The sequence below is a fragment of the Anas acuta genome, chromosome 2 (assembly GCF_963932015.1).
Source record: "Anas acuta chromosome 2, bAnaAcu1.1, whole genome shotgun sequence".
In the NCBI taxonomy this organism is placed as follows: domain Eukaryota; kingdom Metazoa; phylum Chordata; class Aves; order Anseriformes; family Anatidae; genus Anas; species Anas acuta.
Genome location: NC_088980.1, coordinates 85131544 through 85149996, shown reverse-complemented (window position 1 = coordinate 85149996; position 18453 = coordinate 85131544). Strand labels below are relative to the sequence as shown.

General features: G+C 37.1%; 1 long non-coding RNA gene across 1 annotated transcript; it reads left to right on the top strand.

Moving 5' to 3' along the window:
- Positions 1 to 502: 502 nt before the first annotated feature.
- Positions 503 to 2959, top strand: LOC137851759 (uncharacterized). The gene is made up of 3 exons (XR_011093438.1): positions 503 to 659; positions 889 to 962; positions 2454 to 2959. It is a non-coding gene; the product is annotated as an uncharacterized lncRNA (long non-coding RNA).
- The last annotated feature ends 15494 nt before the right edge of the window (positions 2960 to 18453 follow it).

The window sequence follows — 18453 nt, the reverse complement described above, 5'->3', positions numbered from 1 at the left end:
TCTTGAGGATGAATGTTTTGCTTTAAGGAACACTATGAAACAAAAGGACATGGTGGTGAGTCATTTTTGAGACCTAATGTGGTTTTCATATTTAGCTTTTCCCTGACACCCTCGGGCTGAGTTTAAATGGGATTACAACCCAGGACTAAGTTTAAATGGGCTTGGATACATGAACAGAAGGGGTGGGTGGAGGTTACAGATAAAGCTGATTAGTGCTGCTGAGGGCTATCGGTACCTGCAGTACCCTGAAACGTTTTGGAACTACCAATAAATTTTTAATGTAAAGGTTTTGCTATATTTAACTTGATCTTAGGCAACATCAAACACACCAATGTCAACCCATTTCATCATTTATTTGGATGGTGTTTTTTTCTCTGCATGATTTAATGCAAGTGTCTTTCACTGCTTTCTGCTTTTCACTGTGGTTTATGTGGATTCTGCCTTAACAAAGCTTTTTTTTTTTTTTTTTTTTTTTTTTTTTTTTAATATATATCAGTTGATATATATTAATATAACACATGACAGCTCACCTGAGTGGGGCCCGGTTTTTCTGCTCTGTGCTGCACATCCAGGATGGCTGTCAGGCCTGAGCCATGCTCCACGAATTCCTTGGCTACTGGATAGATTCAGGTGGTTGATGGCAACAGCAGAGCCTGCAGGTAGCTCTGGCTGGTACTACCAATTATGCTGTTGTCCTTGCCTTTATCTAAAAGTACAAAAGAAAGTTTTCATATGAACTTCAATTTACAAAAACAAACAAACAAACAATAACAACAAAAACTAAACAAAAAATCTTTCTCTCTCTATATATATATTTATTTCATATTCCTGTAAGATTTCAAAATACCAGAATGCTGGGTAATTTCTCCATGTATTGGATCTTTGCAGCATGCAGTGTCCTGATCAGAGAAGCCCACTGAGTGCCATATAAATTGTGCTTCTAAGCATCTGAAGAGACTAAGGTAAGGTATACTATTTTTTATTTATCTTTCTATGTATTTATTTTTAAATAGTGTTATCTCCAAGGACAAATACTTTCAGAGTCTGAGTAACTTCTTACTGAGATCATATGAAACCAGTACCTCCTCATGAAAAACAAAGGGCAAGAGAGATGTTCATATTGATTGCCTGCAGGTCAGCAGCAATGTGAGAGGAGAAATTTTTCATGCATTTCTGTCTCCTAATGGCAGCAGAACACATCTTTAAAATTGCAAGAGCTCAGCTCACATCAGAGGAAGTTTAGACAGGAAATATTTACCTAGAATTGCATGGAATTAAGACATATTATCACGAATACTACACGGATTAAGAAGATAAAATATCAAGATTCTGGACCCTGAAGTTGACTGAGTCCACTGCAAGCTGTAGAAATTCATTAAATATTTCCTGTAGTCATCCTACCTCTTTCAGTGTACAGAACAGCTGGAGACAATCTAAGTAAGTGCCTCTTCAGTGTCCTGTTTTTTGTTTGTTTGTTTGTTTGTTTTCCTCCCTTATTTTTCAATGAGAACTTGTTTACTATACACCATTCAGAACTCATTCAGAAGAAAAAAAAATATTTCCCACACAAGCTTTTGTCTGAACTCATCACAATATTATAAACATGCATGAGATATTGCTGTTGTATCTTCACAGTACCCCTGAGGGGAAGGAAGCCCTCACAGGTTCTGAGAAGCTGCATTATTGATTTCATTTGAAGTGCAAGCACTTGGTACGTTTGCAAATAAATAAATAATAATAATAATAAAGTAAGTCAGGCTATACAGTCTCAGTTAAGGAATCCAAGAATAGAGCAATATAAATGCATTTTCACCTCCCAGTAACTTCATCTTGTAGTTTGCAAAGCATCCTTTTGCAACCACAGAAGAGGCAAAGCTGCATACCAAGTTTACTAATTAGCATTTAATTTCCTCAACCAGGAGACTGAAGTGGGTCTCACATGGCTTCCTGCCTTGATCACACCATTCCTTCAAACTCTGGCAGTTATAATGCCTCTGTCATTATACTGTCCTGTTTTATCTGCTTTGCAGATACATCTAGTGCAATATATCGAATATTTAAGAGAGTAAAGTAGATATGTTTTTTTTTTTTCAGATAATATTAACATTTACACTTAACATTTTCTGCTTTACTCTACTCATAACATTCCATTCTATGACATTTATACACCTTTCTTCTGTTTTATGCATAAAAATGCATAGCTCTCACAGAGTCCGTCATAAGTAGATCTCTTGCATATCAGTTTGTCACTAAAGATGATGAAAATACTAATATCAACAGCTGGCATTATCTTCTATTTAAATCAGCAATCATTTCACAGGTGGTTTTTGACAGAAGAATGATAAAAGTCGAGAACTGTAGGCACCGTTAGACTTTCCAGATCAGAAAGATACACCAGTTGTCATGTACAGTCATCCTATCACAATCTCTTCTTTTGTACCTTTCTCTCTTAGATCCCCAATGGAAGAAAAAAAGAAATACGGTTGCACTGGCAGTCTTATGGAAGATACTGTGCCTGAGGAGTCAGTGACCATGAGCAAGCCCTGACAGCCATGTTGGGGACTGCACTCGAGAAACCCCTAAGTTCACATGAGCAATTGCTGCATAACCCCAAGTATATAACTGTACAAGGAAATAGATGGCTCTGGATATGCAGTGGAAGGCTCTGGATATGCACCTATATGGATATATATCCTATATGATATGTAGGATGTAGGTCCTATACATTTACCTAGCCATGCTCTGGTGATCACCAGGAAGGAGAACTGTTGAAACAAGATGCCTAGATTTGTTTTCTACATTAGGTAAAAGGAGTTAATGGTACTGTGTGAGTGTGAACCTCACTACAAATGGGATCTGCACAGGGTGCTATGGCTATGTATCTGGGGCCCAGCCAACATTGCACAAAGCAAGGTACCCAGCTTCTGAAGGGATGTTTTGTTTACTCAGTCTCTGTATTTTTCTTCCTCTTTCTCTTGCATAATAATACAATATAATAATAATAATTATTATTATTGTCGTTGTTATTGCAGTTTTGTTACTCCGTTTGTTGCTGTGACTTTCGTACTGAGATCCAAAAAGAATCCTGCACCCCTCCCGGTGCAGAACAACTGCACAACAGAATGAATAGGAAGGGAGTTAGCAGATCTTTTACAAAATACATAAACCATACTGTTTACGTGGCAGACTTTGAAAGGGCATGTCGTTTAAGGCTTTGAGGAGTAGAATGCCTCTTGTGATATGGAATTGTTACACTGTAAATTGGAGGAATGATGCTGTGGGTAATTTGAGTGAGAAACATATGCAATGTCATACCACTCCCCCATGACGCTTTCCATCCTTTTGCATACTGAAGGGGAATAGCTCCAAGACCTTGTGGGGAGGTAGCATTGTGCTTCAGTTCATGGAGACAGCATTTCAGTGTTTGGCATCTAAACTGAGCATTGTGTATAACTCCTTTGTAAAAACAAACAAACAACAACAAAAACAATGCAAGAGAAAAACATTTTTGCCACATTGCCTACCTGTCTTACTCTTCTAATCACTTAGAAAGTGCTTTCAGGATGGATAACCTAATTTTCTACTAGTAGAACATTAAGTTCTACTAGTAAGTGGAACTCCTGTGAATACAAAGCAAGTAAAGCATTTGATTGCAATCCATTGTTCTATTACCAGGGATATCATCAGCAGAGTTCATTAAATACCTCTTTTTATTCCACTGAAGGCTATCTTCACCTTCTCATCTGGAGGCAACAGTATATTCCTCAGCCTGCGAGATAAAGGAAGAGAAAAAAAGCCCAAGGAGGTTGAATTATAACTGAAGGGAACTTCCTTTCTCTCTCTCTGCTTTTTTTTTTTTTTTTTTTTTTATCTCTTTCTTCTTTTATCCTTTTTTTCTCTTCCCAAGGAGATACTTCCTTTTGGTTCAACATTAGTTTCTTATTCTGAACTCTCATCAGGCAGAAGATATGCTGATACAATGTAGTGCTATCTCCAAATCTCAGCTCATAATTCTCAGTCTTAGCATGTGCAATCAGACTATATTTTCAGCTTATTCAAGAGAAAAAAGGAAAAAAAAAAAAAAAGAATCTGAATTATTTTTTTTTCCCTTGAGAAAATATCAGAATTCAAAGCACAAGAATTAATCTTACCAGCTTCCTATTTGATAGACCTTAGTGCAGCAATGAATCTAGAAGAGAAATTTGCTGAGAGATCTGATAGATCTGCACAAAGATTACAGGTACAGGGAGACAAGTGATTAATGAAAAAGAGAAAGAAACATGTTATTTTAATAATTGTCTGCATTATTATTATTTTTTTCCCTAAGCAAAAACTCAAGCAGAACAACTCTTACCTGGGGAATCATGCTCACCTGGGGAATCATGGGAAAGATGCTCACAGTTACTCCTTTTATCAATAGTCTCCTTTTCTTTATTTGTTTTCTCTCTGCATGAATGATCCATTATTTTATCACCTAAAGGGGAATTATAGAGAATGGGAAGCATGACTTCTCACAAGCACAACAGAGGAAAGACAAGAGGCAGCACTTACAAGGAAAATTCTGAATGGATTTATGAAAAAATCCTTCACCATAAAAACTTTTAATTAGTGGAAGAGGTTGCTTAAGGACGTTGTAGAATCAGCACCCTTACTTCAGAACTCAAGGCATTGAGGAACCTGAACTGGCCTTGAATAGTCTTGCTTGGAACTGTGCTTGAATCAGAAGACCCAAGAATTGCTTACAGCTTAAGCGTTTCTGTTATCCTACTATCTCAGTTATACCACTGAGTGGTAAGTAAACAAAACCCACCAGGACTAATAACCAACTTTGCTGAGAAAAGGCATTGGACTGCATGAGTATGCTAGGAGAAAACAATTAAATGCATTACATTAATCCTCGAGAAGGAGAAGATGAGGGGGCATTCTGGGACAGTGGTGGCTGCTGAGCTCAGAAATACATGGAAGTGTCTCACACGCTGCAGATTCATGCGTGGAATTTTCTGCCTTGGGAAGTCTTGATGTGAATTACTTAATTAAAGCAATATCTTAGGTTAGCTGCATAGAAAATTAATGACATTTGCTTCCCAAAATGCTAAGCAAGATGCAATCCAATATTTACATTTTGAGATGTACAATGATTATTTACAACTTGTATTGCATTTACGACACTTAACACCAGGTCAGATGCTTTTACGTATAAGGCAGTTAAATATTTCAGAGCTCTGTAGTAGAGACAATCATGAAAAGCAGAACACTAAGATGAACAAGTCACTGGTAAGGTGCTATCAAATATTATTGCTATCTCTATCACTTTGCTTCTCCGTGCAGATTAGATGCCTGCAGGCAAGTCTCTTTTGAGAATTCCAGGAAAGCACTCCCTGTGCCCTGTGATGGAACAGTCAGTCTTTCTGGTATTCAGAACTGTAAAAGAGTGTACTCTTCTATTTCCCCTACACTTGCAGCATGGCCAATGCAGCAAAAGAGTTGTTAAAAGGTTAGGTGCAAGCAATACTTTTGAAATTGCAAAGGCATCCCCGTCTACATACAGCTGCAATATTTCATACACTCTTTCACTCTTTTTTTTTTTTTTTTTTTTTTTTTTTTTCCCCTGAGTGTGTCATGCAGCTACTACTTCTTGCTGCAGAACTGTCAGTCTCTTGGGTTAGCAAAGACAGCAGGTAACACACTCTCCTAAGGAGGTGTCTTATTTGCTTTCTAGTATAGAGGGTTATAGAAAAACGTGAGCTAATATAACTTTATAATTAACATCAATGATTCATGGCACCAGAATGTAGCTTGCATTCTGTGTGGATCACAATGTAACTCAAAGTAACAAAAGCATAGGCATTGAGGAGAACTTTTTAACTTATTTAAAACCTGGAAAAGTATGTTGAGAAAGACCTCAAACTGTTTCCTTTTATGCTCATCTATATTCTCTGCCTCCTCATTTCCCAGTTGTTATCATTTTCATTATTAATAAGATTGGATTACACTTGAAATAGAGCTTTTATAAATGTCTTTGATCCTCAAAAGTCTTTTGACAAAGCATTCCAAATGTTGTAAAATCTAATTATGGTAACTGCATCTAATGCATTTCTAAATTTATTGGCGTAATTTTTAAAGATGAATCTTAAGAGCCAATAAAGCTAGTGAAAAGCTTAGTCTAGACTCTGTTTTGAAGAATTAAAGTATTTGTGGCAGTATATTTTAGGACAGAATAATATTCACGGTTTTAGATATAAAAAGACTATTTTTCTCTCCATTTATTTGTTAAAACAGTGTTTTCACCTATAAGAAATTCAGTCCACGTTTGATCTGAAGATAACTGAAGAGAACAGAGATAACATGCCCACATTATTTTGAATATTACTGGCATATAGAGGTGCAGAGAAAAGCTTTTTATGAAACCATACAGAGGGATATGGACACTTATTTATGCAGTTCCCTTATCTGTTCAGGACCCTTATTTATCCATGATTTGTATGGTTTTCACTCTCTATTTTGTAATTAGCTTAAATTATAAAGAAGGTTTCAAGAACAAAGATGAGAATGATGAGATGATTTAAAAATATCTGAAAGTATTATTCCCTTCTTTCACAAAACCCATCTTCTACTGCCAGCTTCTGTGTGAAGACAACAGGATAGTAAGCTGGTAACCTTAGCAATGGGTGGGTAGCATGTCTGTATTTCCATAAAGCATTTCACTGATGCCAGTACTCTGTTGGCAACTTGTTTCTCCTTTTTTTTTTTTTTTTCTTTCCTCTTTTCCTGTAATTTTGAAAAGAACACTGTACTTGGATAGTACAACATGTAAAGAGGTTTTACTTTTCTCTGATGTTGTTTTTGGTCAACATAAGCACTGATCCAGGTCTGGCTACCTATCTGCAGGGGAAATAGATTGGCCTAGAGGTTGTACCTGAGGCAGCAGAAGCTCCAGTATGAGTCTCTGGAGCTGTAAGAACCTACCTATCTAAAATGGGACCCCACATTCGTCCTCCCAACTTTTCCCACTTTTTTATCACAGGTCTCACTTGTCCAAGCCAGGAATCCAGCCCCAGGTTCACCACCTCCTACTGCAAACATTCACCTTTTGTCTCGAGGTCTGAAATCCTCCTCACTCACCTGCAGTATGCTCTGCCTCATCTGGTGCCCATGTGCTTAGCCAGAATCCCAGGCATAAGAGAGAATCATGTCAGGCACCACTATCTGGGACGTCCACCCATCAAAAAATCATGGCGAGATAAGCACTGAGAAGCATATTGGGAAGAAATGTACTTTCATAACAGAAAGCATTTCCAGCATTTCCAGAGATGCTAAGATCAGAGAGGAAAGGAAAGTGCTTAGGATGTATATTAATGTACCTACGGAGCAGTTCAAAGAGCAGATGTGAGCACAGTGTGTTTTCAGATGTCCTCATAACCTGTCACAGGAGTCTCACAGACTGCTGAAAGAGAGCTTAGCTATAAATTTTAAGAGGTAGTTGACAGGTGCTGGATTCTTGCTTTTCTCTACATTCTTATAGAAACCTTTCCTTATCTGGTATCTTGCATGATACAAGGCCTGCCTGGACTTAGTTGTAGTCTGAAAGGGACTTGAGTCTTCTCTATCTACAGCAGAGACAAAAGCTAAGAGGTCCACAGTGAGAAGCCTTAGGCACTTTGTCCATGTTCAGAGGCAGAAATTTAAAAAATATAATGAATTGGCACAAACTGAAGCAATTTGACTGTGCCTTAATAGTTTAGCAGGGATGTTTGAGGGATTAAGGTTTGTTTCTGTATTGTAAGTGCTGGTGATACAGAAAGTATTTCGTGAACTTTTTTTCTTTGTGTTATAGCATTTTGTTAGATGTCAATGGGCACAATATTCTTTCTCTCTCTCTCTTTATTTTTCCTCCAACTGATTCAGAAGTGTCACATTTGAGAATGATATCTGAAAATGCTCTTGTGGTGCCAGGAGACATTTTTATTCCCAATTCTGTGATAACATTTCTGGAAATAAATTCTGCCAAAAGCAGTAATTAAAGAGACCTTCCAACTGTGCCTTAAGCTGCCCTTTCATGTTTGTTTTCTGCACAGACAACAAAAATGGTCACGATAGTAAAATATTCTACTGGCATATTTTGGAGGCACATGCTCAATGAAAAGCATTACTGAATTTCTAGATCGCTATCTCAAATAATTAGCAGTATTTGCTCTTAAGCTAGAAAGAGCTGAAACTTTTAATTTCACTTCAGTTGTTTAAGAGTATATGTTACACAAGGGAATGCCATATATCCAAGCTTACTGTAGCACTTTGCCAGGGAACGCCTTTATTCCCCACATCTCTGGCAGATCAGTGTGGCTGTCTTCACAGGCTAAGAAAACATTTTAAAGAAGTTTCTGATCTTCAAGAGTGGGAGCAAGTGCTGTGCCTTTTCTGCACTCTCTGAAGAAACAGACATCTTCTGCTTCCCACTACACACCCTTGAAAGTCTCCCAAACTATAATTGTCCCTTCCTACTTCATGTCTTCTCGGTGGTACCACCCTTTCTAGCAGCTTCCCTTGGTTCTCTTGGTGCTGTCCGGTGGATTTCACCCTACTGGTGAAAAACATTCATTAAAATTTAATTATTTCAATCTTAAATGTCATGTCCTGTATGTGGAACAAACCAAACAGATAAACAAAATTTAAAAAATCCCCTATATTATTAATACTGGCTATGGACATTCAGGCTGGAATATAATGAATCCTACTTTTATTGAGGAAATTTATACAACAAAGTTTCCCACACTTCCTGGTATTCCTTCTGTACCATGCCAACACGACAGGAGAGTGCCAGAATCCAGCTCTTCAAGTACATTCTTTCAATAATCTTTGTGATCTTTTTAAGAAATCTGAAATATTAGCAGTAGAATAAATATTATTTGCTCTTCATTTCAAATTGTGAGTATCCCCAGGAACAATTAAAAAAAAAAACACACAACAACATTTAGAATAGTGCACACAGCAGCCAACCACCAGCCTTTTTAAATGAACAGCTCAGAAACTGGGTTGATGGTTGATAAATTCAGTCCAAAGTTTGAAAAGTATTGTGTACAGCCTAGAACAAAATTCTGAGGGCTGAAGTAATCTCTTAAACAGACGTTAATTGAAGCAAAACAGGAAAACAGGTTCAGAGTAGAGTGTTCTAAATAATCAGAAACACAAGGTAATTTGCATAATGTTTGACTGATTCCTTAAAAATATAACAGAACTGTATATCTAAAAGATGATGCGTGCTACAAGGTCAGCACAGATAGCAACTGTTTTCTTTAATACATTTAGAGCTATTTAAATAAATTAGCATGACTGGGAACACACAGAAATAAATAGCAACATAATTTCACCTTCATAATATGGGGAAAAATGACTAATGAGTTATCTGTCAAATACAGTGGCCAGAGTATGGGAGATTTATGCAATGAACATTATTAATTAAAAAAATAAGTTTTCAAAAATTTCTGTAGTTCTACTCTTCCCTTCTGAAAGGTCATTTTTAATTAACAAAATAATAGAAACATATATAAACACCGAAACAGAAATTCAGTCTGGTAGCTAACTTGGGAGGTCATATAGTTGAATCTAGTGCTCAAAGAAGGTTCAGCAAAATGAAGTCAGGTTGGGTTAACTGGGGCTTAATCTGGTTTTGTTTTGAAATTCTCCAAAGATGGAGACTGCATAAGTTTTCTGGGCAACCTGTTCCACTAGGTGACTGTCCTCATGGTGAAAAAGTTTCTCCTTATAGCCAGTTTAAATCTCTTTCATTTTAGCAAATGTACATACATCCTCAGTGGTACTCCCGCCATCAAAAATCTGGCTCCATCTTATTTTCAACCTCCTCATCAGAATTTGTGTCAGCTGTCATTAAAACTTTCATCCCAGTCAGCAACACTTCCTTGTTAGTAAATAGCAGATCCAACTCTGCATCATCCTTGTTTAGACCACTGAGTGCTTCTATTAAGAAGTTATCTTTGACAGACACCAAGTCTCCTTAACTGCTTGCATCTCAGCACGTTGTTCTTCCAACTAAGATCTGTGATTTATAGAATTACTGGGGCTTAAGGAATGCTTCTCTGCAAAGCTGCTTTCCAGCCAACTAGCCTCCAGCTAATAACCTGGTTATTTCAGTATGCATTTATTCCTGTTGTGCATGGGGTTATTCTTACCCCATTTAATTTCATTTTGATGAACTGCATAAGGTTCTTGTTTGCTGATTTCTCCAGCCTCTCAGGGTTCCTCTGAATGGCAGCACAACCATCTGGTAGCATCAGCTGCTCCTTCAAGCTTTGTATCATCTGTGAGCTTGCTGAGGGTGTTCTCTGTCCACCATCCAACTCATTATCAAAGAAGCTAAACAGGATTGGACCCAATATCAATGCCTGGGGCAGACCACTAGTGACTGGCCTCTAGTTGGACTTTGTGCCCTTGATCATGACCCATTTGAGCCTGACAGTTCAGCTAGTTTTCAATCCACTTTGCTGTACACTTTTCTGGCCTGTACTTCATCAGTTTGACTGTGAGAATATTACAGGAGACAGTGCTGAAAGCTCTACAAAAGTTAACATAAATAACATCAGTTGATCTCTCTTTACCCACCAAGATCATGAACCCATCATAAAAGGCTGATTAAGCATGATTACCCCCTCCTAAACCCATAGTTACTGCTCCTGATCACCTTCTCATTCTTCATGTGTTTGGAAATAGCTGCGCCATGACTTTCATAAGGATCAAGGTAAAACTGACTGAGCTGTAGTTCTCCGGTTTTTCTTTCTTGCCCTTCTTGAAGGCAAAAGTGACATTTGCTCTCTTCCAGTCCTCAGGAACCTCCCCATATCATCATGACATTTCAGAGCTACTGAGAGTGACCTCACAAGTATGATGCTATCATAACACCAGCTGTTTTGAAGTATATCATCACAGGGAGGACTGTCCTGCTATTACATAGGCCATACTTTATTTTTGTACTATATGAAACTCACTTTTAGACCTAAAGTTGTGCTTATATTTTGATGGAGTCTGTGTTTCCTAGAAAGCTAAAATAGGCAATCAATCTGAAATAATAAATTGGAGTTCATGAAAAAATAAGAGTCTTAAAAAATATGTGATTAAAAAATTTAAATTGGAGTTCATGAAAAAAAATTTTTCTGGTATTTGCTGTTAGAGATTGTTAGAGGATACTTTCAACTTTTTTTTTTTTTTTTTTTTTTAATGGTTCTAGGACCTAAGAATTAATTGGCTTCAAAAGTGAAGGCTAAAATAATCTCATAATAGTGTGCTTTCAAGAGAAAGGAACTTCAAACTCTGTGTCATATATTATGATATATTTGATGAAAGTCTGAGTTCTGACATTGCTACTGCTGCAAAAGCAAAATATAAGGATTCTCATTCCCCTGAAAATGGAAGTGCTAATCTTTAGCACTTTTTTCATCTTTTTTCTCATCATTAAAACATCTGTTATCCATGCATAATATTTAATAAGTTCACACCAAAAATTGCATTCTAAATACTTTGTGATATGATACTTAGACACTGCCTTTTACTCCGATCTTTCTGAATAGTTTAAAAAGTAATCACATTTTATTGTGCTAACTGCTCGCTTTGAGCTCATCTAAATGGTAATAAGGGGAAAAATGAATGAATTATTCCATTAATTTTTCATGTTTTCCGTAAGTATTGAACCATTTCCCTTAAAACTTCTCTTTCTATTGATTTGTGCACTCATTTCTGTGGATTATCACTACCCATATATTGAAATAATTATCTTTGCGAGATAGTTTTTTCTTAGAGGAAAGTCTTAAAACTTTCTGGACTTTACATATTAGTGAAGAGTAAAACTGATTTTTATTCTTCTCTTTAAGATCAGTTCCCTCTAATATCTGTTTTCTCAGATTTCTAAAATGAAACATTCTCTATGCTTGATTTTACACTGGTACCTTGCTAATTCCAGTAGGAATGCCTCTGATTTGCTATGTCTCCAAAACCTAGTCCATTTATCTGTTATATTAACAGTTCATTAAACTTTTTGCTCACTGAGTTAGAAACATGGAAATCTGTGGCAGTGCCCACTCATTTCTGAGAGCTCATATTCAGAAGCAGTATGAGATATTATCTCAGAGAAGTGACTAGTTCTTTTCTCACATGAGATTATAGCTGGTATACCAATTTGAAATATCAACAATGTTAATTATAAGGTATTTCAACACTGAGTTACCAAACTTGTCCCACAGACATCTCTAGCACAACATCTTTCAACTGCTGCCTCCCAAATTAGCAAAATTCCTTATTTCCCTCACTACACAGCTGTGCATTTTCAAAATGAAATCATTGCAAACAGTAGGATATTACACACCTGGATAAGCCTCTGGAAGAATGTCTGCTTTGGAAGAAGGAAAATGGGTGGTGTTTCTTTTTGCTAAATCTCATGTGAGCTTGCTGAGGAGACAACTTCAGGTTATGCAGAAAAAGGTGAAAAGCTTGCTTCAAGGCTGATCTTTCTGAGATGAGATGGCACAGTGCACAGGGAAGCGCTGGTGCCTTGGAGACTCAGTATGGGTTTGCTGGAGCTCCCAGAGCTCCCACAGGGAGCTGAGAGACAAAGAAGTAGTAAGCTGTGGTATATGCACATCTATCTCACCTGGGGCAAACTGTAAGGAAAGAATATAGCCAGGGAAAAGAAGAAAACTGAAACCTGAAAGATTCTTGCTGAAGTTGAGTGAAAGACTCCTGTTGAATGCTGAAGTGGCAAACTTAAATGGAAATGTGACACAGAGCAGAAGAAACCACTTCATTATTTACTTTAAACTGATCTTACCCAACACTTCACCAAGAAACATCTTCCTGAAACTCAACAAAACACCTATGTATCTGCTGAGAAGCTAGGAGTCAGTAACAGGTTGTTCATGCACCTAAACTTTTCTTATTCCACCTTTCATTCAGAGCTTTATGCACCCAAAGTGATTTAAGTTGACCTGTTGAGCTCCACAGCTGTAACAGCCTAAGAATGGATTTACAGTCTGTTATGAAATCTTGGATGGCAGGTGATGAATTACTGAGCAGTTGAACTTGATCACTTTCTGGTAGGTGGCATGCCCTTGGTGAAGTGTTGGGTAAGATCAGTTTAAAGTAAATAATGATATATAAATCTTGAAATCAGAATAGTCTCATGGTCTTCCCATAATCTTTTTGCCCTTTGTCGAAGAACATCTTTGCAGACTGTGTAGCTGCACTGAAACCTAAGGGATTTATTAATATAAAAATTGAGTTAGGTAGAAATAGCTTGGAGTATACTTTGAATTCTTTGCTGTTCTAGACAAATTGGAACCTGATAGATTAAATTAACGATGAGGGATGGCAGTTAGGAGCATCTGTCTTAAATCACAATGGGAATTCAGTTACTAAAATGATGTATCAGTATTATGAAAATATGTATAATAATGGGAAACATCCTCTGAGACAGTTATACTTAATTCTAGGGCTATGATTTGATGTTGGGGTTATTTCACATTTGAATTGTCTGTGCTTATAGTTTCAGGTTATAAATGCAACCTCTTTCAAATTTATTTAGAGTAAAGCATTTCGATGAATGTTGAGATATAAAGTTAATACAATGTTTCAATTACATTTTCTGTCATAGTTGTTAACTAATCAAGAAATCAAGGAAGCTTAGGAGTATAAAGAGGATGTGCTTAAATCTATTTATACTTTTCAATCATGCTTCAATCAATCCAACCTTAAAATCTAAAAATCAATTAAAAAATCTAAAGTATGATCTCCAGCTGATAGAGCAAACAGTCTTTCGAGAGAACTGACAGTCTCTCTGAATATTTCTATAAAAGCAAGCATGGGAATATAATTTAATCAGATGAAAAATTGTGAAATTTGGAAGCACTACATGAAAGTATGTCTCAGACTCATTGCATATATTGGATGGATGGGTAGATATAATACTTACTGTAGATTACAGTGGTAAGTGATTATACATATCCTAGTTTTCTTATGAAACAAAAACCACATTTGGAGCAATGTCTGACCTTTTGATATTGAAAGGAAACAGGAACTAGCCACACCTGTATTGTACCTGCAGTACACACTGCACCATCACTCTCTGCAGTGAAGTCGAAACTTTCAGGCTGCATTTATACCATCTGCAATAGTCCCTGGACCAGACAGTATAGACTTCCTCAGATCCTTTTCACCATCTAGAGAGTCTTTTGCCATGATCACAGAATCCTTTGCAGCTTTACAGTATAGCATTTCAAAAATGTACATATTTATTTTAGTAACGTACTGATGCAGCTTATAGAAAGGTGTGGCAAACATTCCAAGCTAGTGCTTTTGCCTTTTCAGTGATTCTGCACCTTTTAATTTCTTATATTAAATTTTGATTTCTTATGTTAAAAATAGCATTACTTGGTGCCATGCTGGGGGCAAGGAAAGAGCAGTGCTAAACTGCCTAGCATGCCCTTCACAGTTTTTTTCCTCTGATGCTAAACTATCAGAATTAATAATCACATAAGTATATATAGGAGTACAATTTGTATATAGACCAGTGCTATATAAGTATATATAGGAGTATATAATAGGAATATAATTTGTAGGCTGACAGACTCTATATTACACAGAATGATGCCAAGTGCATGGCATGCATATGCAGATTAAGACCCAAGTTGAAATAGGGAATGAATAACTTGACAAAGAGATTTGACCAGTAATTCAAATCATTTTAAGTTTGAACCTTAGCATTGACAAGCTATGTCAGCTCTTGAGCGCACCTCAGTTGAAGAGAGCAGTAGAATGTGTGCACACCTGAGATGGTTTGAAACCAAGGTCAGTTCTGCTCAAGACCACTGGACACAGAGCTGTGCTTAAAAGTAGGTTTAACATACTGAGAATATTTTCAGATCACTTACAAGTGGCTTTGATGTTGCAAGTGCTCACTTGTTATAGAATTATTTAGTTGTCATTTAGGAAGGTGGAACATTTGGGTTCAGTGATTTCCTAGACTGAAGAGGTTTGAACACAGCTTCAGTATCTCAGGGAAGGGTCCTCCTTTATAAGATCTTGCAGTACCCACCATTCACTGTGTCTGAACTGACTATTTCACACCTATGAGTAGAAGATTTATGGGACTAGAGAGAGAAAGAAAAATGATAAAGCTGGAAGATGTCTTGGGTAAAAAGGCAATTTCTTTGATAGACAAAGTCATGGGTTAAACCTGTTAAACTATTATAGAATATGGTTATATGAAACCATACCTTTGACTATAAGATCACCCCTGAGAGAAAATGAAAAAGAAAAACACAGAAGGAAATTTAAGAAAACCAAGACCTTATTGAACATCATACTTATTTCAAGAACAGAAGATGCTTACAGTGACTGAGAGGGCATTAACAACAGCAGGCCTTTGTTTTAATTAAAGCCACAGACAGGTGAGTTTTTGTCACAGCTGATATTTTATTCTTCTTGCATAGCCACTTCATTGACTAAATTAGAATTTCTATCAATTTTTAAGCACAATGTACGTTTAATTAGATTACTCCCACATTGAACTAGCTATGAAAAACCTCATTGTCAGAAATATTAAAAGATAGTATGACTTTGGTTATAAGAAGATTTTTTTTTTAATTTTTAATGAACATAAAAGTCAGATGAATCTCATTCACTTGCTGCAAAATCCAATTCTGATAATAATAATAATTTTAAGTTGCTTTATTTGCACGTATGTATTTCTTCTCATCTGGAAATATTCCAGTGTACTGATTAACTTAGTACAGAAATCTAATTTTGAATAGTCAAGGAAGGAATTATGAAGATAAATTGAACTTTAATAAAACCAATGCAAAGTCAATGCTGCATTCATATCCTCATGTAACATTTATTACAATTGAAATTTACCAGTTGTGCCCACAAACATGCAAAAAATTAATCACTGAAAAAATCCTAGTCTTGAAATATCTCAAACTGAATTGACAAAGCTTCCTGAGATGAAATTCATGAAAAGCAGTTCAGAGCCCAAGCAGGCATCAAAAAAATCATGCATTTCTCTCATATGAACTATTTAATTTCTTAAGCTTTGAATTCACTTGAGAAGTCTGCTATGAATATAGCAAATGTCTTTGTCAATTTAATGCATTTTGCTTTAAATTTAACATACTCTTGTATGTGTTTGCATATGAAAAACAAAAGCTTTCCAAATGGAAATGCTCTGCAACCTCTGCAAGTGTTTTTTTTCTATTTTTATTTTTTATTTTTTTTTCCCTTGTTAGAAACAAGCACATCACCAGGGCTTTAAAAGAAAAGGACTATTCAGTTAGTCAAAAACAAAATTGAAAACCTGTAACTAACTATATGGGAGAAAGATTCCAGATAGCAAAGGGCTCTCTCTGTAGGAAAAACAAACAAACAAACAAAACAACAACTAAAAACCACAAATAAAACATGATTTAGAGCTTTCAGCATGAAGCTAGATAAATTTGAACTCAGAACTACAAATTTATCAGTAAGTTATTAATTATTGGAACAAGTGGAACAATTTTGAGAGTTTGTAATGGTACTCAAGAGTTTGAAGTTTTCAAGTCAGTTTCCAGTAAAAGGAGAGTCTTACTTGTTGAAATTATATGGCCTGAGCTGTTCAGGAGACCAAAACAGACCGAAAAAGCAGTGGACTTTTATTAAATTCAAAATCAGTCTATAAAATATAGTTTGGAAAGTAGATTTTTCAAGTTAGAAAACTTTATTTGCATGGGTTTCCCTTGAAATTTCACATTCCATCTTTATCCATTTATAATTTTTGCCAAATCTATTTGATCGTATCCTACAGCTCTACCTCAAGATAAAACTTTCTGTAAAGTTCAGACAAATTATTCCAGGTGCTTCTGAGGACAAGAATTGGATAAAATGTGTGTTTTTGCATTAAAATTATCTGACAATCCTTCTGAGACACTGATGGATTTTTATGCAAAGATCTTGGCAGAAAAATGACATTTTAATCAGGAAGGTAATTTTTTGCTGCTATAGAAATCGACCAAACAGATTAAGATAAAGGGTTTTGAAAAATCTCAGCCTGCAAATATATATTAAGAAATGTTGAACATTTATTCAATGAAGTCTCTAGAGACTTCGTTTTCACTGAGCAAGTTCAAATATCTCAGACCTGTTCATGCTAACTGTCTGTCTATAGTCATAATCCTACACTAAAGATGCATTCCACATTTCTCCACAACTCTTAAAGATGATGTATGTCTATATTTATTATAGTCACCTGGAGACTTGAGTATCCTACTGTCCAGAACCGCAGGAGTGAAGTTAAATTTTCTCTGAAAGATGTAGTAGCTCAGAATTAGAGCTGAGCTATTATAGCTGCATAGTTTACAGGCCTGGTTTGGCCAAAGCACAGATGAAATTTATATAGACATGTTCTGAAATGTTCTGTAAGAAGATAGATTTTTGTGGGTTGTATTATGCATCATGTACTTCGTGAAATATAGATAGATAGGTAGACAGATAGATATGTATATTAGGTTGGTTGCTGATTTCCACTCAGAATCACAGAATCACAGAATTTCTAGGTTGGAAGAGACCTCAAGATCATTGAGTCCAACCTCTGACCTAACACTAACAGTCCTCCACTAAACCATATCCCTAAGCTCTACATCTAAACATCTTTTAAAGACCTCCAGGGATGGTGACTCAACCACTTCCCTGGGCAGCCTGTTCCAATGCCTAACAACCCTCTCGGTAAAGAAGTTCTTCCTAACATCTAACCTAAAACTCCCCTGGTGCAACTTTAGCCCATTCCCCCTCGTCCTGTCACCAGGCACGTGGGAGAACAGGCCAACCCCCACCTCTCTACAGCCTCCTTTAAGGTATCTGTAGAGAGCGATAAGGTCGCCCCTGAGCCTCCTCTTCTCCAGGCTGAACAAGCCCAGCTCCCTCAGCCGCTCCTCAGAGGACTTGTTCTCCAGGCCCCTCACCAGCTTAGTCGCCCTTCTCTGGACCCGCTCAAGCACCTCGATGTCCTTCTTGTAGTGAGGGGCCCAAAACTGAACACAGTACTCGAGGTGCGGCCTCACCAGAGCCGAGTACAGGGGGACGATCACCTCCCTAGCCCTGCTGGTCACAGTGTTTCTGATACAAGCCAGGATGCTGTTGGCCTTCTTGGCCACCTGAGCACACTGCTGGCTCATATTCAGCCGACTGTCCACCATCACTCCCAGGTCCTTCTCTGCCAGGCAGCTTTCCAACCATTCCTCTCCAAGTCTGTAGCTCTGCTTGGGGTTATTGCGCCCCAGGTGCAGGACCTGGCTCTTGGCCTTGTTGAACTTCATGCAGTTGACCTCAGCCCATCGGTGCAGCCTATCCAGATCCTCCTGCAGAGCCTTCCTACCCTCGAGCAGATCGACACACGTGCATAGCTTGGTGTCATCTGCGAACTTA